The sequence below is a fragment of the Pseudophryne corroboree genome, chromosome 3, assembly GCF_028390025.1.
Source record: "Pseudophryne corroboree isolate aPseCor3 chromosome 3, aPseCor3.hap2, whole genome shotgun sequence".
Taxonomy (NCBI): Eukaryota; Metazoa; Chordata; class Amphibia; order Anura; family Myobatrachidae; genus Pseudophryne; species Pseudophryne corroboree.
Window position 1 is genome coordinate 379386388 of NC_086446.1, and position 26532 is coordinate 379412919.

Sequence of the window (26532 nt, forward strand, 5' to 3'; positions counted from 1 at the left end):
ACCACTCCATGACTTGTCAGCCACAGTCCCAGTTTCTCGGAATTTGGAAATTAGGCAGCTGACAGTGTTATGTGAAATTGGAGGTCTTTCTGGGTGCCGGTTGTTAAAATCTGCAGCTATGACACTGAACTTCATTCTCCAGACATCAAAATTACTTCAATTCTCTCCTCTTTTGCGTCGCCACGGAAGTTTCGACATGAGCGCAGCTAGATGGTGGCTGTTTTTGTGGCAAAGACTGGCCATGTAGTGACCATACCACTCGTGCAGCAGCGCACCGTCACTGGAGACTGGTAAGTCAATCAATGCCTGAAGCAAGTGCTGAAAGACATTTCCAGGCACCAAGAACTCGCATTCGTGGTTCCCTTCACTAACATAACAATGCACCTTCCCACAAGTCCAGGAAAGTGGTGGATTTTCTGGCACATCAACACATCCAGGAGCTTGTCAACAAAGTATTATGGGGCTTTTCTCCTGTTACCGCATCTTCATATAAATGTGTCGTTTTTTACAAAACACTAATAAATGCATTTTCATATGGATGTCAGTATAAGAAACACCAATATATGCACTTATCTTATGGTCTCGTGGCTTTATCGGATGCAAGGTATATCAGATGTCTCTCTCATGTATTTAAATAATGCATTGTTTGATTCTGCTACTTCTCGCCTTTCTCAAACCATTTTCAACCATACAAAAGATAAAATAAAACAATATCTAGTGCAGAAAGTTTGCAACCAACATAGATCACAATCTGTGATCACAAGAAAATTATTGACAAAATCTGTAGCTTGAAAATTGTCTTTATAGTCGGATAAAAAATCTTCCATAAAAGAAATAAGTCCATGCAAGGACTCAATATATGATACAATTCAAATTTACAATCCAAAGTTCTATGAGGGTGGCTTTCTACCAGATTGAGGAATAAACAGGTGCCAATAGATAGCTGGGTATATCTTCTCACGTCCCGGGCAGGAACACCAGATCTCCAAGGGCATCCGTCCTCTCCTGGTCTGGTCAGAGCACCATCGTTCCCCTCCTTTACCAACGCGTTTCGATCAGTCCTCTGATCTTTGTCTTTTTTGCCTTGAAGGTGCGGTAACGGGAGAAAAGCCCCATAATACTTTGTGTACTGGTTTTGGGTGAGGATAACACTCTTGGGGTTTTTTCCCCACCACACGCAGCCTATGTGCGCAGCTAGGTTGATACTCCAATTAATTTGCATAGTACATCCAGGAGCTTGGTCATCCACTGTACAGTCCAGACCTGTAACTTTGTGCTCCCACAAATCATGCGCAAGATGCGTGCGATTCGTATTGTGTCACCGGAAGCTGCAATGGAGACCTTCATCCAGCATGTAGAAGACATACCTGCTTCGGACTGATCCATCTGCTTCACCAAGTGGTTTGAGCACATGCAACTTGCACAGACTCCTGTGGCAAATACTCTTTGCATCCAGACACTTATTGTACATCCCTGGTATGAATGGATGGTACTCCAGTCCAGATTGATAGGCTCAGTTATCAGAAGAATAACTTTTAAGCATCCTTTATGTTGGGGGTGGTATGGATTGTATGCTCTGCTTTTATGTGTATTCATTAATCCGGGCCAAGTGCTCAAATTGTGTATCTCTTGGACACACAGCATCTGCCTCACACTATGGGTGAATGCTTGAAACAAGCAAAAGTCAAGGCAGAAAATAGAAACAAAATCATTTTATCCTAAGGGGAACAAAGTTGATATGACATAAAATCTACTAGACATTAAAATATTGTAGAAAAAATGTAATTTTTTTATCTTGCCCAAGGCTCCATGTGTCACTTTAGTGTCATTTTGAGAATTATAATTTACAATTCCTATATTACTTTACTTCTAACTGTCGACGAACAGTGTCAGAATAAAAGCAGGGCAGTTGGGGCGATGGCAGAGGACCCCATACATGGTTACATCACCAGCGTGGAGGGCACAGTGGCATAATGTGAACTGGGTGCACTACACCGTGCTAGGAGCATTCCCACATTACACTTCTGTATAGGATAGGGACCCAACAAACCATAACTTAATCCCACACAATTGCAGGGTAATTTTTCTGTATTTGTCACCCACAATATACCATTTGATACCATGATCTGAGCATAACTCTCACTGCCATTTACATTCTAATTACATCTAAAAGGCCCTACACACTGGTCGATACCAGTGAAAGATATGAACGATCTTGTTCATTAATGAACGAGATACCGCTCATATCTTTCAGTGTGTAGGCACCAGCGATGAACGATGTGTGGCCCCGCGCTCGTTCATCACTGGTGCCAGCTCGTTTAAACATGCAGGCCAATATGGACAATCTCGTCCATATAAGCATGCAGTGCTATGGAGCCGGGTGATGGGGGTAGTGAAGAAACTCCACTCCCCCGTCACCTCCCCCACACCGCCAGGTCGCCCGTCTGCCGTATCGGCCGTCGGACAGCTTGGCGGCGGGATGCTAGGTGTGTAGGGCCCATTAGAGAGGTAGAGTTTCAGGCAATGTTCAGGGGTAGGGGATCAGGGTGATTATATACATGCTACAGAGAGAAACAATCAAGGTGTATACACAGGACTATAGACTGGTCTGCATATTGCTTACATTTTTTTGGAAAGGAGCACAAGAATTCGGAAATACAGTACTTATGTGGCATGAAGCTTGTCTAGGTCACAAAACCTACTTCATGTGATAAAAACATGTTCTCACAACTTATTTTGAAAAAATGTATGTGGATATCCAATTAGCCCTGGTAATTTACTGTGGCTTATTGTCCCACCGGGGGCTATCTAATTAGCCCCGATAAGCGGGCACGAGACCCAGCTTATCAGTGATTTTGTTTCACCTGCCTTAGGTGCAAAAACGGGGATGTTTCATCCGAAAACACACAGGTTCACTGAAACTGTGTGTTTTCGGGAGATCAGCTTTTTTTTTAACGGGCGATCCATTTTAGATAACCTGTAAAAAAAAAATTGGTGAAAAAACGGAAAAAAGTCAGAAAAATGTCAGTTTTCGACCGTTTTTCGGACCTGATGTTTTACCGGGGATAACTGAATATCCCCCATAGACTCTTTATAGTCCATTATGCAAAGATGCATTTGTAATAACAGCATTAGAAAAACCATTGGTGGGTTCCAAAATAGTCCTATAAATATATGTATATATTGATATATTATAAATGGTGTTTATGCTTCTGAATGTAAAGGGAGTTTGGAAAGTCCCTCCGCAGTGAGCGCTGTCTTTGGCTGCAGATCTACTCCGCAGCAGAGGGAGGCCAGAGAGGGACATCACTTAATATAGTTACTATGTAACAAATCCTGTTTTATTTCATGTGAATAAAGTGTTTAATAACAATTATGTTGTCATATTACTTAGCACACCATCTCTGCGGGGAGACTTGCTTAGCCCACATTAAATGTGAAATAGAAATATCAGCTCTAATAATACACAATAATGTAGATGCATTGATAGGTGAAACATGCATTTAATAGATAAATTAAAATGACAGAAGCTAAAAGATATGTTCACCCAAATGGTTCAAAATATATTCAGCAGTATACAACCTTTCAAAATAATAAATAGTTTCCATTCCTATTAGCACCCCCTAGGTGGTAACTCCAGAATAGTACTGCAATTGTTCCTTATATAGATGGCACTACACAATTGTATATGTTACTTACCAAAGGTCACTGCTAGAGAAATGGTCTCCTTGGATTTGATGATCCTATGGCAATGCAGGTGTCCTCAGAGAACACGGTGTAGCTACTTGTCCAGTCTATTTACTTTATTCTGAGGAAACGCTTAGATAAACCATATGGAATCAGTGGAGTCATGGCTGGTTCAGGCACAAAACAGATTTTCTGTGATCCAGATAGGTGAATAGGTAAGTACACTGACGCGTTTCGCAGCACCAAAGCTGCAATACTGGTGCAGCGAAAGAGCAGTGAAGGAAGTATTTGTACTGGAGAGATGCAAATGCCAATCTGCCAGGGAAGGATCTGACGGGAAGGTACACCCCAACGGCTCTTCACCAACTGACCGAGATGGAGTGTAACGGGGTAATGCCAATGTAGAAATGAATTCATGTGTATGGCTGGTGGGAAGATGCGTTTGTATAGCAGAGAGGTCAGTGGGGAGATTGTGGAGGAGATATATTTAAGTTGCCTAAGCTTTGTCCAGCAAGTCGGTGTCGGGAGAATCATTGGGTGAGAGGTCAGTGGTAGGGTCAAGACTCAAGGGGCGACCTTTATAGAGATGGGGAAGAAGCTATCTTCAATGCTAGCCATTGTTTGTCCATCTCACTTCTAGACCACTCCGCCACTCCACTCTATGAAGGACGACAGCCTTAGAGTAGGTTAAGATAAACGGTGTGGGATTTGCATAGGTAGCATTTCCTAAGGTACTCTGCCCAGCAAAGATACTTCAGTCAGTATTTATTTTAGAGAGAGACAATTCAAAGTTCAGTTTAACTGGATGAGAATTATTTCGCTTGAGATTTAGACTCAGGTATTTAATTTGGGATGGGGCTGTCAGACAATTTAATTGCTTGGTAAAAATACATGAAATGTTGGCAAGCCTAGCAATTTGATCCCAGATAAGACTGAACTGTGTGCACAGTAAGTATGTGTTCATTGTGTATGCTTCAATTCCTGTATGGAAATTTATATATTGCACACACTGTTAATTATGTCTTATTCCAGTGTTCCCTTATTTTTTTTTATAATATGGCAATACCAGGTGTCTGCATTATTGCAAATACTCCACTGAGGTAATGTGCTCTTTAAAACACAGCAACTGTGAAATGCAAGGTTCATTGCCATCACAACAGCTGATAGTGAACAGTGAAATGTTCCTGGCGTTTTAGCAGACACCTTGTTTGACCAGTGTAATGTACAGTTATTTCATTCTAGAGTGCACATCTCCCAGCTAGCGCACATGCAGTGTTTGTCTCAGACATGAATATATTATATGTAAATCCTTTCCTTTCACAAACTGCAGAATTGTATCTATGCTCATCCGTCTCATATTTTAGTTAGATTTAAATGACAATAAATGATTTAAAATGCATTGTCACAGCTGATGTACTGTACATTGAATTCCTTGCGCTTATTTGCAATCCCCATCCCCATGGTCAGGCAAGAAAGAGTTTATAAAATGTCACAATAAAACATGTCTTATTATTGCCACAACATGCTGCAATAATTTTTTGTTTTATCAACAAAATTGCGAAGATTAAAATATATATATAGATTAGATATATACATATGTTGAATGCGTAGAGGAAAAAGAGAAATAGAGAATAAGAGAAATTATGTCGGTGGCACATATAGGCCAACTACCTGGGCATTTTTTGCCGTATTCACAAAACAGTAAATGTAGTCATACATTGGTTGTCACTAAAGTGAGGTCACAGGCCCGTTCTGCCAGCTTTTGCACAGCAATGTTGAATGGTGTTGGTTGGACTGCCATGCAGCTACTATTTCTTGCCTCAAGGCTATGCTCACTTCCAGCCTGGTGTTCCAATCTTTTGATGAGAATATCCCTGTGTAATCTCGGCATGGTCTTCGTGCTGTCTGCCTGCAGCATAACAATCTGTTTTGCGTCAGAACCCTTTCATCTGTTCATCTATAGGTGTCCAGTGCATCTCTGATCACCATGCTTTGCAAAACTCTGCATACTGCTTCAGCACCAATTCAACTTTTCATGCAAAATGCTTCAGAGGTACCATCTGGATATGATGTACAAGTGTGGCAGCTCCATGTCGCTTTACGCCTTATCGGATTCAGGTGTCTCTGATGCTGATGATGACCTGGATGTCATGGAGGGCGATGTCTTTTCATTCATTTGCATGGAGGAGCTCCATGATGCGACTCTCAGGGGTGACTGCTATCCACAGTGCAACGGCCTAGCAGAAAAGGCAGTACGTTCTGCGAAGCACCTGTTAGATAAATGTTATTGAGCTGGTTCTGAGGTGTTTATAGTGCATCTTATTAAGAAATACTCTGAGAGATGGCCTTCCCTCTCCTGCTCAGCGCCTTCTGTCTCCAGGCACACATGCATCATCATTCCCACCACAAAGTTCAAACTTAGATCACAATGTGCAAGATGCTCTGCAGACCTCTAGGTTGCTGCTCAAATCCACTCATAATAAAACATCCCATTGCTTAAGACCATTGTCCCCTGGACAGACCATCTGTAGCCAGACCCCTCTAGGATTTGACAAAGCCAGGACTGAGCAGGGATCCAAAAAAAAACAACAATAGCTATGTGGTGCAATCTGACGTTGTAATGTATGAGCACAATGAGTGCCACCTCCTGTGTGTGAGCCAACACATTCACCTCACCTGACAACGAATGAGGGTGTCAAAAACCCATCATTGTGGAAAATCCCCTGAAAAAGGACCTATTAGAGTGCAGGACAGTCTTACGATTTTGCCCAATAGTGAGCTCATTCAGATACTGATGTAGATGGAAGCTATGTTGCTTTAATGTGGATGGTGGAATTTGCATCACTGCCATTAACTTGTTATTCCGGAAGTGCCCCTGCAGCCATTGTCTAGCATGACTGCAGCTAGTAATAATGTCACACTTTCGCAGATATCCAGAGTCCTGTGGTGATTTGCACTCAGACCAGTCCAGGACCTTTGCTGTCACACAATAAACCACACAGTGGCATATAATAGGTGTAGGTTGTGTGGTGCATGTAGCTTGTGTGGTGCACATGGGTCTGGGGGGAAAGGGGGGGGGGTCACATCACACTCCTTGCACCCACTCCTTCAATACTACTAATGTCTCCAGAATCTCATGTCGGCAGCAGCAGAAAATTGGCGCAGCGGCCATTTTCCCAATGTTTTTGCGCAGTAGAAAAATGGCCTCAGTACAAGAGTCTACTAGTGCTCAGTAATGCGCTGCTGGATGGATATTGCACACGGGCCCTTACACTCTTAATATACCCTTGGAATGACAGATACTTATGTCACAATTTGAGGCTGCACAATACACTAGGTAAAACAGTGGGTGCAGACAGTTTAGGAGCACCCTCTTATTCAAATCCCTTCCCTTCTAGAATGAATCATTTCTATATTCGATATATAGCCAGGACAAGCCTTATCAGTCTGTCACATGGTTTTATGGTTATTTGAAACACAGGAGGAGTTGTAGAAAGACATTGAATACAGTAACAGAAGGAGATGTGCGTAACTATTGTATGAATGTCTCTTTCTCTTCTGTTTCCCGGCTCTGAGATCCCGCCTTCACATCACTGAAATAAGGCAAAGCTCCCTCCTGAGTTTCAGCAGAGATCAGCATGTATCTGCTCTGCCTGTCACATCTCCCTAACACGAGAGGGGTTCCATGTCTTTATCAAACAGACACAAGCTCCTGCAGGCTATCCTTTTCTTGCCTCTTCATTTTCCAAAATGCTGGCGTGGCATACAGAAAACTAAAAATGAAAATACTTTTTTTATATAGAAGTTGCTGGGCTCCTGAGGCTCAATATTTGCCCGCCCAGCACTGTTCACAATCTAATATTGGTTTGTGACGATTAGGAACATAAGTGGATTTATGACTACACCACTTCACAGGAAAAGATCATCAGACCACTGATTTGTAATGTAACCAGTGGCACAGCTAAAGGGCAATAGGCCCTGATGCACAATATGAGGTACTGTAGGGTCCCTCACATCTGTCCACCACTATCAACACACACATGACATGCACTTTGTCCATGGATATTTCTCCCATGCTTCCAGCTCAGTGACCACTGGAGTCTCTAAAAAAGATGGCATTAGTTATATCTGCAATGGGGATTCGCTGGTTCCCCTCCAAATTGCCATGTGTAGGTGCAGGAATTAGCCACGCATGGCAAATCACTGCCAGTAGGAAGCCCCCAATGTGAAGTGGAGAGCCTAAGCATGGTAAAGTGCGAAGGATGAACATTATATATTGCTGTGATATTCAGTGATACATAATAATGGTGTCTTGGCAAATAGAAATCTGTCAACAAAGGAGAAGGTGTGGTTGTTAGTACCCACTGTATCACAGTATAGACACAGACATTGTGAGCTTTGTATACCGAATGTGTTGGTGTCCATATAAGATAAAAGAGTTGTTGTTGGTTTTTTTTTTTTTTTTGGGGGGGGGGTTGGAACTCCCCCACAACTGGGTGTTCAATGGGAAACAGGAACACAGTAGATGAAGATATAGGAGAGAACAAGTGCTGGGGAGTCAAGTGTGTGAGCGAGAGTAACAAAGCTGCAGGGAGAAGAGGAAAGTGACAGATGTGAGCAGGCAGACGGAAACGGACAGATAGAGAAAAAGAAACAGAGAGAGAGAGAGAAACATAGAAAGATAACAACTGACAGAGGGAAAGAAATGAGATAAGCAGAATTATAGAAGGAGACAGCCAGATATGCAGTACAAGAAATGGAAGCATTAACTCTTCAGTGGTCATATGACTGTACATAGCTGTCTCAGTGCCATAGCCCTATTGGCAGAAAGCATAGTTATCTAGTGAACAAAATCTGCCCCCCAGAGGTCACTACATATTACACGGAGGGGACTCCTCTGATGGTGCTGATCTTACAGCTTCTGATTCAGCATAGACACCTTCACGTGTGAACACTGGTCACGAGAAGGTTACAGTGGCAACCACCACTCTCAAACATAACTGATTTTAATTTTAACCTCAAGGTGTGTAGAGAAGACTGAGGGGTATATTTACTAAAGCTCGATGTTGTGTTCCTGGTGATTTTGATGTGATTTTGAAAATCACATATTTACTAAAGACACAACCAACTCAAAATCCCCACAAAATCGCCAGAAAATAGAGTTCACACTAAAGTACTATAGAACCTCAAATAGACCATTGATACTTTTCCATAGTGTCAGTAAACGCTCATTTACTAACAGTCTGGTTCAATGTCGATCAGAAATCACCTTTTGAATAGAAACATCAGAAACAGGTCTATTTGATTTCTAAACCATGTGGAACTGCATGAAACGTCAAAATGATGCGTATAAAGGGGGAGACAAGCATGTGAGGTATTGTGGCTGTCCAAATCATGGCATTTAAAGTAGAGATTAGCAGGTTCGGTTAGTTGAGATCCGAAACACCCCCCCTTCCCCCGAACTTAACCTATATTACACGGTTCCGAGGCAGCCTCGGATCTTCCCGCCTTGCTCGGTTAACCCAAACGAGGCCGAACGTCATCATCCCGCTGTCGGATTCTCGCAAGATTCGTATTCTATATAAAGATCCACGCGTCACCGCCATTTTCACTCGTGCATTGGAAATTGAACGGAGAGGACGTGGCTACGTTCTCTCCCTGAAAAGCTCCATATCTGTGCTCAGTGTGCTGAAAATATCTGTGCTCAGTGTGCTGCAAATATCTGTGCTCAGTGTGCTGCAAATATCTACGTTCTCTGCCTGTAAACGCTCCATATCTGTGCTCAGTGTGCTGCAAATATCTACGTTCTCTGCCTGAAAAGCTCCATATCTGTGCTCAGTGTGCTGCAAATATCTGATCAGTGTGCTGCATTGTGGGGACCGCCAGTATATAATTATAGTACAGTACAGTAGGCCATTGCTGTATCTTGCAGTTCCATGTCAGACTCAGTTCTAGACAGTATCCTGATCATCAGTTCTCAATATCTGTTGAATTGTTGTGTGACCAGTATATATATATTATATATAGTAGTACAGTGCAGCATTTTGGTGACCACCAGTATAGCAGTACAGTACAGTAGTCCATTGCTGTATCTTGCAGCTCCGTGTCACCGCAAGTATTCATCCATATCTGGGCTGCATTGTTGGAAGCAGTATATATAGTAGTACAGTGCAGCATTTTGGTGACCAACAGTATATAGTTGTACAGTACAGTAGTCCATTGCTGTATCTTGCAGCTCCGTGTCACTGCAAGTATCCATCCATATCTGTGCTGCATTGTTGTGAGCAGTATATATAGTACTACAGTGCAGCATTTTGGTGTTCAAAAGTATATAGTTGTACAGTAGTCCATTGCTGTATCTTGCAGCTCCGTGTCACTGCAAGTATCCATCCATATCTGTGTTGTACAGTAGTCCATTGCTGTATCTTGCAGCTCTGTGTCACTGCAAGTATCCATCCATATCTGTGCTGCATTGTTGTGAGCAGTATATATAGTAGTACAGTGCAGCATTTTGGTGACCAACAGTATATAGTTGTACAGTACAGTAGTCCATTGCTGTATCTTGCAGCTCCGTGTCACTGCAAGTATCCATCCATATCTGTGCTGCATTGTTGTGAGCAGTATATATAGTAGTACAGTGCAGCATTTTGGCATCAAGGTCGTCTGCCAAGCCCGATGCCCAATGTCATAGTAGAGAGCATGTAAAATCCAAAAAACTAAAGTTCAGTAAAATGACCCAAAAATCTAAATTAAAAGCGTCTGAGGAGAAGCGTAAACTTGCCAATATGCCATTTACGACACGGAGTGGCAAGGAATGGCTGAGGCCCTGGCCTATGTTCATGGCTAGTGGTTCAGCTTTACATGAGGATGGAAGCACTCATCCTCCCGCTAGAAAACTGAAAATAAAGCACAGCAAAGAACTGTGCGTTCTTCTAAATCACAAATCCCCAAGGAGAGTCTAATTGTGTCGGCAGTTGCGATGCCTGACCTTCCCAACACTACCGGGAAGAGGTGGCTCCTTCCACCATTTGCACGCCCCCTGCAAGTGCTGGAAGGAGCACCCTCAGTCCAGTTCCTGATAGTCAAATTGAAGATGTCACTGTTGAAGTACACCAGGATGAGGATATGGGTGTTCCTGGCGCTGAGGAGGAAATTGACAAGGAGGATTCTGATGGTGAGGTGGTTTGTTTAAGTCAGGCACCCGGGGAGACACCTGTTGTCCGTGGGATGAATATGGCCATTGACATGCCTGGTCAAATTACCAAAAAAAAATCACCTCTTCGGTGTGGAATTATTTTAACAGAAATGCGGACAACAGGTTTCAAGCCGCTTATTGCCTTTGTCAAGCTGTAATAAGTAGGGGTAAGGACGTTAACCACCTAGGAACATCCTCCCTTATACGTCACCTGGAGCGCATTCATCAGAAGTCATTGACAAGTTCAAAAACTTTGGGTGACAGCGAAAGCAGTCCACTGACAACTAAATCCCTTCCTCTTGTACCCAAGCTCCTGCAAACCACACCACCAACTCCCTCAGTGTCAATTTCTTCCTTAGACAGGAATGCCAATAGTCCTGCAGGCCATGTCACTGTCAAGTCTGACGAGTCCTCGCCTAACTGGGATTCCTCCGATGGATCCTTGAGTGTAACGCCTACTGCTGCTGGCGCTACTGTTGTTGCTACTGGGAGTCGATCGTCATCCCAGAGGGGAAGTCGAAGACCACTTGTACTACTTCCAGTAAGCAATTGACTGTTCAACAGTATTTGCGAGGAAGATAAAATATCACAGCAGTCATCCTGTTGCAAAGCGGATAACTCAGGCCTTGTCAGCTGTGTTGGTGTTAGATGTGTGTCCGGTATCCACCGTTAATTCACAGGGACTTAGAGAATTTCTTGAGGTAGTGTGTCCCCGGTACCAAATACCATCTAGGTTCCACTTCCCTAGGCAGGCGATACCGAGAATGTACACAGACGTCAGAAAAAGAGTCACCAGTGTCCTAAAAAATGCAGTTGCACCCAATGTCCACTTAACCACGGACATGTGGACAAGTGGAGCAGGGCAGACTCAGGACTATATGACTGTGACAGCCCACTGGGTAGATGTATTGCCTCCCACAGCAACAACAGCAGCAGCGGCACCAGTATCAGCATCTCGCAAACGCCAACTCATTCCTAGGCAGGCTACGCTTTGTATCACCGCTTTCCATAAGAGGCACACAGCTGACAACCTCTTACGGAAACTGAGGCATCATCGCAGATTGACTTACCCCAATTGGACTCTCCTGGAGATTTGTGACATCGGACAATGCCACCAATATTGTGCGTGCGTTACATGTGGGCAAATTCCAGCACGTCCCATGTTTTGCACATACAATTAATTTGGTGGTGCAGAATTTTTTATAAAATGACAGGGGCGTGCAAGAGATGCTGTCGGTGGCCCGAAGAATTGCGGGCCACTTTCGGCATTCAGCCACCGCGTGCCGAAGACTGGAGCGCCAGCAAACACTCCTGAACCTGCCCCTCCATCAGCTGAAGCAAGAAGTGGTAACGAGGTGGAATTCAACCCTCTATATGCTTCAGAGGATGGAGGAGCAGCAAAAGGCCATTCAAGCCTATACAGCTGCCTACGATATAGGCAAAGGAGAGGGAATGCACCTGACTCAAGCGCAGTGGAGAATGATTTCAACGTTGTGCAAGGTTCTGCAACCCTTTGAACTTGCCACACATGAAGTCAGTTCAGACACTGCCAGCCTGAGTCAGGTCATTCCCCTCATCAGGCTTTTGCAGAAGCAGTTGGAGAGATTGAAGGAGGAGCTAAGATGGAGCGATTCCGCTAGGCATGTGGGACTTGTGGATGGAGCCCTTAATTCGCTTAACCAGGATTCACGGGTGGTCTATCTGTTGAAATCAGAGCACTACATTTTGGCCACCGTGCTCGATCCTAGGTTTAAAGTCTACGTTGTATCTCTCTTTCTGGCAGACACAAGTCTGCAGAGGTTCAAAGACCTGCTGGAGAGAAAATTGTCAAGTCAAGCAGAACGTGACCCGTCAACAGCTCCTCCTTCACATTCTCCCGCAACTGGGGCTGCGAGGAAAAGGCTAAGAATTCCGAGCCCACCCGCTGGCGGCGATGCAGGGCAGTCAGGAGCGAGTGCTGACATCTGGTCCGGCCTGAAGGACCTGCCAATGATTACTGACATGTTGTCTACTGTCACTGCATATGATTCTGTCACCATTGAAAGAATGGTGGAGGATTATATGAGTGACCGCATCCAAGTAGGCACGTCAGACAGGAAAAAGAGGCAATTGGAGGCCCTTGCACAAACTGGCTTTATTTTACCTAAGTTGCCCCCCCCCCCCCCCCCTCCCCCTCCAGTGTGTACTCCGAAAGAGTGTTTAGTGCAGCCGGTCACCTTGTCAGCGATCAGCGTTCGAGGTTACTTCCACAAAATGTGGAGAAGATGATATTCATCAAAATGAATTATAATCAATTCCTCCGTGGAGACATTTGCCAGCAATTGCCTCCAGAAAGTACACAGGGACCTGTGATGGTGGATTCCAGTGGGGACGAATTAATACTCTGTGAGGAGGGGGATGTACACAGTGAAAGGGGTGAGGAATCGGAGGATGATGATGAGGTCGACATCTTGCCTCTGTAGAGCCAGTTTGAGCAAGGAGAGATTGATTGCTTCTTTTTTTGATGGGGGCCCAAACCAACCAGTCATTTCAGCCACAGTCGACTCGTGTGGCAGACCCTGTGGCTGAAATGATGGGTTTGTTAAAGTGTGCATGTCCTGTTTATACAACATAAGGGTGGGTGGGAGGGCCCAAGGACAATTCCATCTTGCACCTCTTTTTTTTTATTTATCTTTGCATCATGTGATGTTTGGGGCCAATTTTTATAAGCGCCATCCTGTCTGACACTGCAGTGCCACTCCTAGATGGGCCAGGTGTTTGTGCCGCCCTCTAGGGTCACTTAGCTCAGCCATCCAGCGACCTCGGTGCAAATTTTAGGACTAAAAATAATATTGTGAGGTGTTCAGAATAGACAGGAAATGAGTGGAAATTATGGTTATTGAGGTTAATAATACTATAGGATCAAAATTACATCCCCAAATTCTATGATTGAAGCTGTTTTTGAGGGTTTTTTGAAAAAAAACACCCGAATCCAAAACACACCCGAATCCAACAAAAAAAATTCAGGGAGGTTTTGCCAAAACGCGTCCGAATCCAAAACACGGCCGCAGAACCGAATCCAAAACCAAAACACAAAACCGAAAAATTTCTGGTGCACATCTCTAATTTAAAGGCACAACAATGCTTTCACATTTTGGGGAATATGCCAATTTGCACTTGAAAGAAGGTGTTTATAGGTAATACAGTGCATGTGACCTGTTTTGGCCAAAAGGGATGCTTTAGTGTAATTTGGTAAATGTTTTGGTCAATTGTGCGGTGAATTCAGAGTCTATTACATAGGTTTATCTATGCTTGGCCATAGGTGACTTAATTAGCACCTCATTCAATTTGGTTTAACCATCTGTGCTGAGACATGGATATACCTAATACCTGGACCATTGGGGTGCCTTGAGGACCGCGTTTAAGAACCTCTGGTCTAACCGAATGAGGGAGAGAATTATCAGATTACTTTCTCAGTGTAAATTAACAGTCCTTCAAATGACTCTATGATGCCACATAGCCTATCCTTCTAACTTCTCCCATTAGTCCATATAGCAGCAGTCTCTTCTGAATGTGTGTGAGGGGGTGTTTGGGGGGATTATGGGGAGGAGCGATCACACTGATCATCCCCCCCTGGCAGGAGGCAGCCAGGGCGGCATTGCGGGGGAGCGTGGTGTAGCATATAAAGGGGCTTGCCGCCATGCTTGATGATGCGAAGGGATGGAGCGGGAGCATTACCGGCAATGTGGGGCAGGGGGCGGAGACATGATCAGCACAAATAAGTCATCGGCCCCCTCCAACTGTGGGGGGAAGGGTTATGTGTGGGTGTGGGAATAACCGCCAGCTGGGAGACTTGCCCACTCTTCCGGGGGACCGAGAGTGCCATATGATTTTTGGGAGCCTCCTGGCCATTCTGGGAGAATAGGCGAGTACGTATTAGTCCATATAACTTCTTCCTATAACTTCTCTTATTATTCATTCTAGATTCCCTCTCTAACTCCTCCCATTACGCAATATAACTTCCCCCTTAACTTCTTCTATTACTCTATTAGATAATCTCTTCTTAATCTGCTATGAGAGAGTGCAATATTACAATATTCATCAATGCAGGAAATTGCTTTATTACAGCATCAGCTAATAGGGAGTTCACTTTTCTAAGTGCACCACCTGGAGAAGTGATTATGGGGTAGATGTATGCTCCTTCATTGTGGGGGAGTAGTGGTTATCAGCACTCGTTATGTGCACTGATACAGTGAATGTGGCAGTGTGCACTACATGATAAGGTGCAATACGCCCCTGTCTGTATCAGCATGCTATCTACAAGATCGCATTCCAATATGCCAGGCAATGTATGAACAGTCAGTAATGCTGACCGTTCGGACACCTGCAGCTATCAATTTTGACAGCTGCAAGTGTCGTTGCCCCTATACCACAGCCAGGGACAGCCCTGTCCCTGGCTGAGGCGGCAGCTGGCTGTGGGCTGCACGGGAGATCTTGTAAGGCTTGCAAAATCTGGAACATTTGAACCAGTGGGCTGGAGAGACACCGTGTATTAGCATTAGGCTTATGCGCTGTTGTGGTCTGGCAGGGATCACCGGATGGGGGAGTTTTCACTCTCTCACTGCGGCATTTGAGATGATAGTACATCTCGTTGCTGCCTCTTCCGGCTTTGCCTTGGCAAAAAGGCAAAGCAGGAAGCATTATACTCACATGATATGTGCAGGTATAATACATATATCCCTATGTCATCGCACAGTATTGCATACTATACTATGCAGTTAGGAACATTAATTTTTACTTATATATTTACCTTCAAAATGCTGCTTCGTCAACTCCTTTTTTGATAACATTCGGATAGATGTATGACATACCATTATGGGGGAGAAATGGTGCGCTGCTACCGCTTCTCCCCCATGTATGTGTGTAAACTGAAAAAGGCGCTCACTAATATGCTCACCAATATGCCGGACATTGTACGCACTGACCCTTCCAACACCTGCAGCTATTGATTTTGACAGCTGCAGGTGCCCATCCACCACAATAGAGACATCACTGTCCCTGGTTGTGCCGGCTGCCGGCTCCGCATTGCATAGGAGATCTAGCGATAATAGCGAGATCTCGCACATGCCCAGTGAGTCGGCCAGGGGGTTTCTAGCAGGGATAGCTGAAGGTGGAAGATTTCACTCCCCCACTTTGGCATCTAGGATGTTAGTCTATTTCGGTGCTACCTCTTCCTGCTTCCCCTCAGTAAAGAGGTGAAGCAGAAAGCATAATACCCAGCGCTGCAAGTATGGCAGTATGGGGTGGTACGGCATACCGTTAAGAAATTCCCAGATGGTACGCTGTACCGCCGGGCCGTCCACCATACCTGCATCGCGCTGGCTGTTGTATGAGGGTAGGAGAGCGCAGCGCAGCATCTCCCCTGCCCCTCAATTCTCTGTGATGTGCGGTCTCCGGCGGCTGCGGCGGGGTGGGAGGCTCTGCGCTCTCCTACCCTCACATAGCAGCAACAGAGGCAGCGGTGAGCAGGGGGGGGGGGCACTCTGGGGCAATGTATATCTGGCACTGTGGGGCAATGTATATCTGGCACTGTAGGGGCATATGTGTATCTGGCACTGTGGGGCAATTTGTGTATCTGCCACTGTGGGGCAATATATATCTGGCACTGTGGGGGCATTTGTGTATCTGCCACTGTGGGGCAATGTATATCTGGCACTGTGTGGAGGCATTTGTGTATATGGTACTGTGGGGGCATATGTGTATCTGGCACTGTGGGGCAATGTATACCTGGCACTGTGGGGGCATTTGTGTAACTGGCACTGTGAGGCAATGTATATCTGGCACTGTGGGGGCATTTGTGTATCTGGTACTGTGGGGGCACTTGTGTATCTGGCACTGTGGGGCAATGTATATCTGACACTATAGGGGCATTTGTGTATCTGGCGCTGTGGGGCAATATATATCTGGCACTGTGGGGGCATTTGTATATCTGGCACTGTGGGGCAATGTGTATCTGGCACTGTGGGGGCATATGTGTATCTGGCACTGTGTGGCAATGTATATCTGGCACTGTGGGGGCATTTGTGTATCTTGCACTGTGGGTCAATGTTTATCTGGCACTGTGGGGGCATTTGTGTAGCTGGCACTGTGGGGGCATTTGTATATCTGGCACTGTGGGGCAATATATATCTGGCACTGTACGGGCATTTGTATATCTGGCACTGTGGGGCAATGTATAACTGGCACTGTGGGGGCATTTGTATATCTGGCACTGTGGGGCAATGTGTATCTGGCACTGTTGGGCAATGTGTATCTGGCACTGTGGGGGCATTTGCGTATCTGCCACTGTGGGGCAATATATATCTGGCACTGTGGGGGCAAGTATGGCAGTATTGGGTGGTACGGTGTACCGTTAAGAAATTCCCAGACGGTACGCTGTACCGCCGGGCAGTCCACCATACCTGCATCCCGCTGGCTGTTGTGTGAGGGTAGGAGAGCGCAGCGCACATCTCCCCTGCCCCTCAATTCTCTGTGATGTGCGGTCTCCGGCAGCTGCGGCGGGGTGGGAGGCTCTGCGCTCTCCTACCCTCACATAGCAGCAACAGAGGCAGCGGTGAGCAGGGGGGGGGAGCACTCTGGGGCAATGTATATCTGGCACTGTGGGGGCATATGTGTATCTGGCACTGTGGGGCAATTTGTGTATCTGCCACTGTGGGGCAATATATATCTGGCACTGTGGGGGCATTTCTGTATCTGCCGCTGTGGGGTAATGTATATCTGGCACTGTGTGGAGGCATTTGTGTATCTGGCACTGTGGGGGCATATGTGTATCTGGCACTGTGGGGCAATGTATACCTGGCACTGTGGGGGCATTTGTGTATCTGGCACTGTGAGGCAATGTATATCTGGCACTGTGGGGGCATTTGTGTATCTGGTACTGTGGGGGCACTTGTGAATCTGGCACTGTGGGGCAATGTATATCTGACACTGTGGGGGCAATGTGTATCTGGCACTGTGGGTCAATGTATATCTGGCGCTGTGGGGGCATTTGTGTATCTGCACTGTGGGGCAATGTATATCTGGCACTGTGGGGGCATTTATGTATCTGGCACTATGGGGGCATTTGTGTATCTGGCACTGTGTTGGCCGCACCCATATTTTTTTTGTCATGCGTGCCTTTGGCGCGCCCACACAGTACCTATAAGGCATTATTTCTACTTGCACCACTACATACTTATACCAGCACAATACATGTGAATATAATACATTTACCCTATTGTCACTTCACTGTCACAACGAAGTGACATCAGGGATGCCTAATGTCATATGAAAAATATATGTACTACATGTATTTTACTGCATTGTTGGATATCTGTATTTTGTATGGATTCTATATTACGTTCTTTTTGCTGGGCATTTCAATTAAGTTTTTATCAAAGTGCAATAATTGCTGTATTGTCTCATACAGTCAGGCACTTCTTCAAATATGTGTAATTTAAAACCGAACAAAGTTAATTTAATTTGCTACATAACATTTAATAATATTTTTGTCTTCATCCTTCATAATAAGAAATAGCGGCAACTCCTACCTCTTTCGAGGAGGGGGGCGGCCGCAGCCTGTGCTGTCTGAATAGGAGAGCCCCGGCCAGCCTGATCCTGGCACCTGCACAATGGATCTGGCAGGAGCCAGGAATGGCGCATGCGCATATATCCGGAGGTGGGGACTGAACATGCACAAAACACAGACTTCTATGGACTGCATCAGCTGCAGTCCATAGAAGCCAGGTAGGGCTGTCCGGAAGGCAAGGAGTGGCTTCCCACAGGAAGCACATTTTCTGCTAATTACAGCCCGTACTGGCAGTTCCAGAGGGAGAAAACAACACCCAATGGGACTGCCTGTTATGTTTATGATTGGCAGGTAGCACTTCCAATGGGAAGTCACTGCAAGTCACAGTGTAACCAGTGCTATCATTGGGACCTATGTAATAGGGTTCAAGTTTGTCAAAGGTGCGGGATGCCGGACAATCTCAGTCGTTGTTTTTTTAAAGTGGCAATCATGTACAAGGTATGGTTTTGTCTTGTAAATTTGTAAATAATTGCTGCTTTAAAAAAACGTTCAAGATCCTCCGACATCCCGCACCTCTGGCAAACTTTCACCCGGCTATCACACATATCCCATGGACTGCAACTGGCTCGGTGAGGCAGAGAATTTTTTAAGGGGGTGAAGGGGGGGGGGGGAGGGGGCTGCAGCCCATAGGTGAAATCCACCACTGGAACCCTGACCTATTTTGCCAATGATCACTTAACTGTTTCCGTAACAGGAACAGTCTTGCCATGCAAATGTTTGTACAATCCTGTATGCTAGCACATACAACCCACAAATCTCAAATCATTATACTTTACATCATAAATTTCAGTTCAGATAATGCTGCAGATTTGCTTCTTGAATGGCCCCTTAAACAAAATGTCTCTATAATTCCCTCTATTATCTACATTTAATAAAAATAAAACACAGGCTAGAGCTATATATAGTAAGCGTTTTAGTTTCAAATTGAGTCTGCATTTCAGTACAACTTGCTGAATTAGCAGATTCTGTTACAGTTTGTTGATCTTTACAAAATGTCGTCATAACATTTCTAGCCATAAAATAGTCAACATACAGAAGGAGAACACAAGTAAGATTTGTAGCTGCATTAATCTAAAGGTCCATACACACGGAGCGATATAGCTGAGTGATTTTGACTATATAGTCAAAATAGCTCAGTAAGTTAGTGCATATCGCTCCGTGTGTACACAGCCAGCGATAGCGATGCGCGTCCCCGCCAGGTCGCTATCGCTGCTAAAAATAGACTGTGCAGGCAAGTCAATTTTGGCTAGGTCGCTGGAAAAAAAAAGCATCCCCTTGCTTGAATGAGCCCATAGCCAAAATCGCCCATAGCCAAAATCGCTGGTAAAGTTAGTCAAAATCTCCTACTGCCAGTTCAAGGGAAATCGCTCAGTCAAAATCTCTCATAGTTAAAATCTCTCCGTCTGTATGCACCTTAAGACTTATGCTGGACATACACGCTGCAATTATCTGGCTGATCTGCCCAGTATCAGCGGATCTGCCAGATAATTACAGCGTGTATGTAGCCAACCGATCAGAAAATATCGATCAGTCGGGCATGCCAGATAATCCAGCATGTCCCTCCATAGTGATATTTGCTAAGTGTCAGGTCGGCCACAACGGCAGGGTATGCTGTACTGCGGCCGACCGATGGACATTCCCTTGTTCCTTCACGTGGGAAGAAACAGGGAAATGTCTCCTCCCTGGGGGCGGAGCACTGATATCATGTGACATGCATGGTGAGAGATCTCACAGCGTATGTCCTGGATATCGGCAGTGGCAGATGAAATGCCTGTCGGTCTGACAGGCATTTTATCTGTCAGACCGACAGATAAAACATCATACAGATGTTCCGTCTAAATCGTAACAACATTTTCCGTCTGTATGACCTTGTCAAACTGGGCCTAGACCCTGAGACAGCACACTCTCGCTCTGTCTCAGGCCTGCACAAACTCCTGGCTGTGTTGCACTTTATGGCTACTGGTAGCTTTCAGGCTGTGTCTGGGGATGTCATAGGAATCTCACAGGCCTCATTTTCGAGAATATTAACACAGGTGATGTATACCTAGCTACCTCTTCTTTTTTTTTTTTTTTCTCGGTGGACAGTTCTGTCGTAAAATCTCATGTTTATTGTTCTTTCAAATATACACACAGGTGTTGGCTGTTTTGCAGCCCCACATCGATGCCTCAATTTGCTTCCCTACCCAGGAGTCTCAGTGGCATGCCGTCAGGGTAGATTTCTATGAGCTGGCTGGCATGCCCAATGTGCTTGGAGCCACAGATTGCACACACATTCAGCTGAGACCACCTAGGGGCAGGCAGCACATATATACTAATCGCCATCAAGAACACTCCACAAATGTGCAGGTGGTTTGTGATGCAAATCTCAAAATAATGAGTGTTGTTGCTGGTTACCCTGGGGGCTGCCATGACTCCTTCATCCTCAGTCAGTCATCCCTCTTTGATAAGTTTGAGGATGGACAAATGCCAGATGGATGGCTGCTGGGTATGTAATTTGATATGTGTAGGCCTGTGTATACTTTGTCCAAATACAGGGGCAGATGTATTAACCTGTAGAAGGCATAAGGAAGTGAGAAACCAGTGATATGTGCAAGGTGATAAAGGCACCAGCCAATCAGCTCCAATATGTAAATGAACACTTAGGAACAGATTGTCCGCTGCCTTTATTACCTTGCACATATCACTGGTTTATCACTTCCTTATGCCTTCTACAGGTTAATACATCTGCCCCACAGTGTGTTACTTATGTGTTGCTGTATCTTAACATGAATCACGTTACTATATCTGTCTTTTAGGTGATGGAGGATATGGCGGTTTCTCTTGGCTTCTAACTCCATTGTTCCGACCTGATACCCCTGCTGAACACAATTACAATCATGCACATAAGTCCACGCGGAATGTGATAGAAAGATGTTTTGGTGTGCTGAAATCTAGGTTTCGGTGTCTGGATAAGTCTGGTGGCCTTTTGTTGTATAGTCCCTCGAAGATGACTCAAATTGTGTTCTGCTGCTGCTGCTTTCTTCATAACATGTGTTTGCAACAACATCTGCCACATGTTGAGGAGGAGGAGGAGGATGAAGAAAGTAGCCAGCAAGCAGAGGAATTAGAGACATCTGGTGATACTTGGAGTACAGATGTAGGGAGGCAGGTTAGGCAAGAGCTCATCACTCGCTATTTCTAAGGTAAGTTTGCTTTGCTAATTCCATTTGTTGTGTAATCATAAATAGATGTTGGCCCATTTTTATTGTAAAAACCATTACTCAGAATGTGTCTGTCTCCTTGAGACATACAAACATACCCTCGCTTTATGCAAAACTAATGTCGCATGTGTATTGTGTTTATTTGAAAAATCAAAGCAACAGATTATGAGTGGCATGCATTAAGTCTGGAAAAGTGTTCTTAAACTTGCACTGATAATTTATTACAAGCACACATAATCCACATAGTAATTTATTTAGTATTTTAACTTTATGGTTGGGTGTAACGTCCTAATGCACAGGTTCTCAAACTCGGCCCTCAGGACCCCACACAGTGCATGTTTTGCAGGTAACCCAGTAGAAGCACAGGTGTATGAATTACTCACATACACATTTTAAAAGGTTCACAGGTGGAGCTAATTATGTCACTTGTGATTCTGCGAGGAGACCTGCAAAACATGCACTGTGTGGGGTCCTGAGGGCCGAGTTTGAGAACCTGTGTTCTAAATAAACAGTCCTCAACATATAATATGTTAGCCTTGAGGAATACATGTGTCCTATGTGTGATGCTCCATCATATTTAAGGGACACAAACTTACTTTCATCCAAAATAATTTATTTCGTAATGTTTGCTGCAGTAAACTTGCTGATTTGTAAGTAAATATACAGTTTGCCACATATGTGCAAATTCTGCTCCGGCACTCGGCTCTGTCCCTATTATGGGACTGATCTGCTCAGGTGCCTTCCTCCCGGGGTATGAACCCCATGCATAAAGTCCACAAAAAATGATGAGGCGGCACTCGGAGTCTTGTAAACCAGCAAACCGTGTATTAATGCAGATCAACGTTTCGGGGTTTCCCCCTTCGTTTGCCACATATATACATTATTATACACATTATTATTTTTTTGTTAAAAATTTATTATTTTTTGGTTTCTGCATCATGTGTAATAACATTATTACTCATTTTTAACACACACAAACATGGCCCAACAATAATGACATTCATTTTGGCAATGAATTATCTCAATTCAATGACAACATATTAAAAGCTTTTTGCGCAACTCAATTGTGTTATTCTTGTAATGTTGTATATAGATGAAAGGTAAAATAGTTAACAATCACATTGTAATGTGGATTGGCTGCAGGATATGAGAATGATTGGAATCTAGAAAGAGTAATGATTAGAAAAAAATCAAGTGGTCTGGTTACTTCCTGCTAACATGTATGTGGCTGCCTGGCAATGATTGTGTGTGCAGGATAGGAGAATGATTGGAATCTAGAAAGAGTAATGATTAGAAAAAAATCAAGTGGTCTGGTTACTTCCTGCTAACATGTATGTGCAGGTCCAACAACATTTCCCTCCTCCAAAAGAAAACAAAGATGGTAAAGAATAAATGTGCGTACAAATTGTATGCTGTTGTTTGTACCACTTATAATTAATGATGTTGTATAAATTGTCAAGGAGCTAAGTGTTGTATATATTTTGCCAAACATACGCTTACTAACTATTTTGAATTACTTCTCAGAAATGTAAAATTTGTTTGTTTTGTGTTAATTTTTTTTGGGTTCCTGCTTGTCCTGCCCTTTGCCTTTAGCACTGTCATGTTGTCGTGCTCTGGTGGAGCGTCTTCGTGATGAGACTGGCGTGATATTTGGAGTAGTCGTACCAGAACTGCTGCTTGTTTGCTGTTGGTGCATGGATCTGAGTGTTTCATTCAGGTTAGTGAGGGTGGCATTGAGTTCACGTGTAGCAGCATTTTGATTGTCTACAATTCGGAATAAACTTTCATGAATCTTTTGATTGTTTTGAAAAATGTTCATGTAACTTTGCTGTTGTCTGTGCTGTTCTTCCATTAGTCTGTGCTGTTCTTCCATTATGCGCTGTAAGTTGCCCATGACCTGTGTAATGTCTGTACGCATGAGTTCCATGGTATTGCCAATTCTGGTTGTTTGTTCATTTTGTCTACTCATATTTCTGGTTATTCTTCTGAGGTGACATGGTAGGCTTGCAAACATTTGTGTCTGCCTGTGCAGGCAATCTTCATTAGTGGCCTGCTGTCTAGCCCAAATGGTCCAAAACACCTGATCAGGGCCTTGTGTTACTGGTGTTGTTGGGCTGTGTTGTGGTGGTGGTGTGCTTTGCTGTGGTGGTGTACAGGTGCTGGGGGGCTGATTCCTTGGCTTAATGGCTGCATTTCTAAGATGATTGTCTCCTCCATGTCACGGTGTTGCTGTTGTTGCGGAGGGATGCTGTTACCAGGACTAGAAGCTGAAATGTCGAAAAATTTGCCGTTAGCTATCCATATGTTTGATAAATGAAAACAAATCACTTCACATGGAACACATGTCATTCACTGTTGCTTTCAGATATTCTGCCTAGCAACATCATCACTCATAACTTAAATACATACATATGCCTGTTTGTGGCAAATGTGTCTGGTTACTTAATTGTGAATGCAAACACTTTAGTTTTATTGTAGATCAGACATACTCCACCATAAAAACACATTGTAATCCATAATGTGTTACCTTATAGCTTTTCTAAAACAAACATAGTAATGTTTTTATATGTATTTGGCAATGTGAGCTCAAACACACATGTGAAAATTTGATAAACAACCTTACTATTTGCAAACATTAAACATGAGTTTCTGTTGCAGCATCTTACACACAATGTGCTACTGTATGGCTCAAGTGGACATACATATCTTTACTGGATGTGGACAAGGCCATTTTGCTTGGATTCCATTTCATGTTTTACTTACTTCGGTAAGTATATAAGTTTTTGATGTGTTTTGACTTAATGCGGTTAAGAAAAAGTTTGATTACGATCTAAAATTGTTTACATTTATTTCAGTTTGATACTCACAATCAAGATGAGGGGAGTGTGGATGACGTCTTGGAGGTGTGTCCAAAATTTGGAGTGGGGGGACCGAACATACTGTCGATAATCTTCGTGGTGGGGTAGCCTGCTGTGGTTGGCCCTGGACATCAGACCTTGCTTTCTTTGCTGCCACAGGTTTTTTGTGGTGATGTCTTACAGAAGTCCCACTTCTGCTGCTCCAGACTTCTTTTGATGGACCTATTAATGAAAGTGAAATTTTGTTATGGCCATTCCTTTACAAACATACCCTATACTACAATGGACACTTTACCTGCTTCCGCAGCGTCATCATCATCAGATGTGCTGGGAGTTACTGGAGGACGAGTAGTACTGCTTTTTTCAAACACTGTAAATAAAAATAAAACACTCATGTATTCATGCTATTGTTGATACATCCACCCATTATGCTTATAAACATGTATTCTTTAAGAAATGCTTGCTTTATTTTTATGAAAAATATAAGGACCGGAAACAAAAAAAACACTACATAAAACAATAAACATTGTCCAATAGCCATATGCACTATGGAAAGTTCAACACAGGAAAACATGTACAGGACACTGACATAGGCCACAAGTAAAAATACATACATTAACAACCACAAACACACACATCTTCATTTTGTAATGAAAGGAAAAATATTACAGATGCAATATATAAATTGCTCTGTGATGTGGCACTCCAAACACACATTACCACTATATGAGCCAAACAAAAACAAAAACCAAATTAAAAAATTACACTGCAGTGTTGTGTCACGGTACAAATACAAACTCAAACTGAACAAACAAATAGTGTTTTTTTTAATAAAAAATATTACATTCTGTAATAATGACATTACACATGTAAGTGGTTTCCAAACCACTTTCCACTACTCCAGCCTCTAACATGACAACCACTGTTTTTGAAACATTGCACATGGATAACCTAAATATAAAACATAGTCCAAATTAAAAAACAAAAAATGTCCAAAAGGAAAACATTATTGCAGGACAATTCAATGACACACAAAGTCCAAACTACACATGCAAAATATACTGGGAAAAAACACATGACATACAATAAAGTAAGATGTTACATTGGCTTTTGTATAAAACATTACCCAAAACAATGTATTTGCTGACACACACTTGAAGATGGGAGTAATATGCAACGTGACATGACACACATTTAAAAAAACGAAAAGGTCATAGAATGTTAATGCAAATACACATGCTCACCATTCTTCCTGGGTCTATCTGAATCCCGGACATGGGTTGCAGAGACTACTTCAGGAGGTATTACACTCTGCATGGGCTCCTCATACTCCAGATATCTTGCAATATAGGGCTGGCCACCACCGGTTTTTCGAGCTGACTTCGCCTCCTTGGTCATTTTGGACTTGACACGTCGCTTTATGTGATAGTACCGTTTGCGGCACGTGTCCTCCGTCCGCTTGACCACCCCCTCACTATTAACAGCAGCAACAACTTTCGCCCACAACACCATCTTCCTCCATGTTGGCACCTTGGCGGACTCAGGCCCAAATAGCTGCCGCTGATACTTCATCAGCTCATGCACCAATGCAACATTTTCAGCAAAACTAAACTTTACATTCCGCCCAGTCTTAGTAGTGGTGCGTGGCTGCGGAGCGGTCTGACTGTCACTATCACTGTAACTTGAGGCTGCTGCAGCAACCTCACCCACCTCCTCCACCTGACCGACCTCCTCCCCCTCACTCACACTCTCCACCTCACCCACCTCTGAGTCACACATAGTTGTGTGTCTAAACACTTAACACAGAAAAAAAAATTGACAAACAACACACTCCTCCACTACCACTACACAACACACACACACACACACACACACACACACACACACACACACACACACACACACACTGACAAGGGACTATAAAGAAAAATAACTTGGACAAAAAATGAGACAAAACCACAAAAAACATGACTACAAGAATGACAA

At 43.9% G+C, this 26532-nt stretch overlaps 1 protein-coding gene and 1 long non-coding RNA gene across 2 annotated transcripts in view; both read right to left on the reverse strand.

The window, feature by feature from the left end:
• C1QL1 (complement C1q like 1) overlaps positions 1 to 26532 on the reverse strand; it is a 176029-nt gene that overhangs the window by 117215 nt on the left and 32282 nt on the right. The gene's annotated exons all lie outside the window — the stretch shown is intronic.
• On the reverse strand, positions 23111 to 24919 carry LOC135057808 (uncharacterized). Its single transcript, XR_010244372.1, has 3 exons — positions 24842 to 24919; positions 24556 to 24768; positions 23111 to 23955 (listed from the first exon to the last, which is right to left on the reverse strand). It is a non-coding gene; the product is annotated as an uncharacterized LOC135057808 (long non-coding RNA).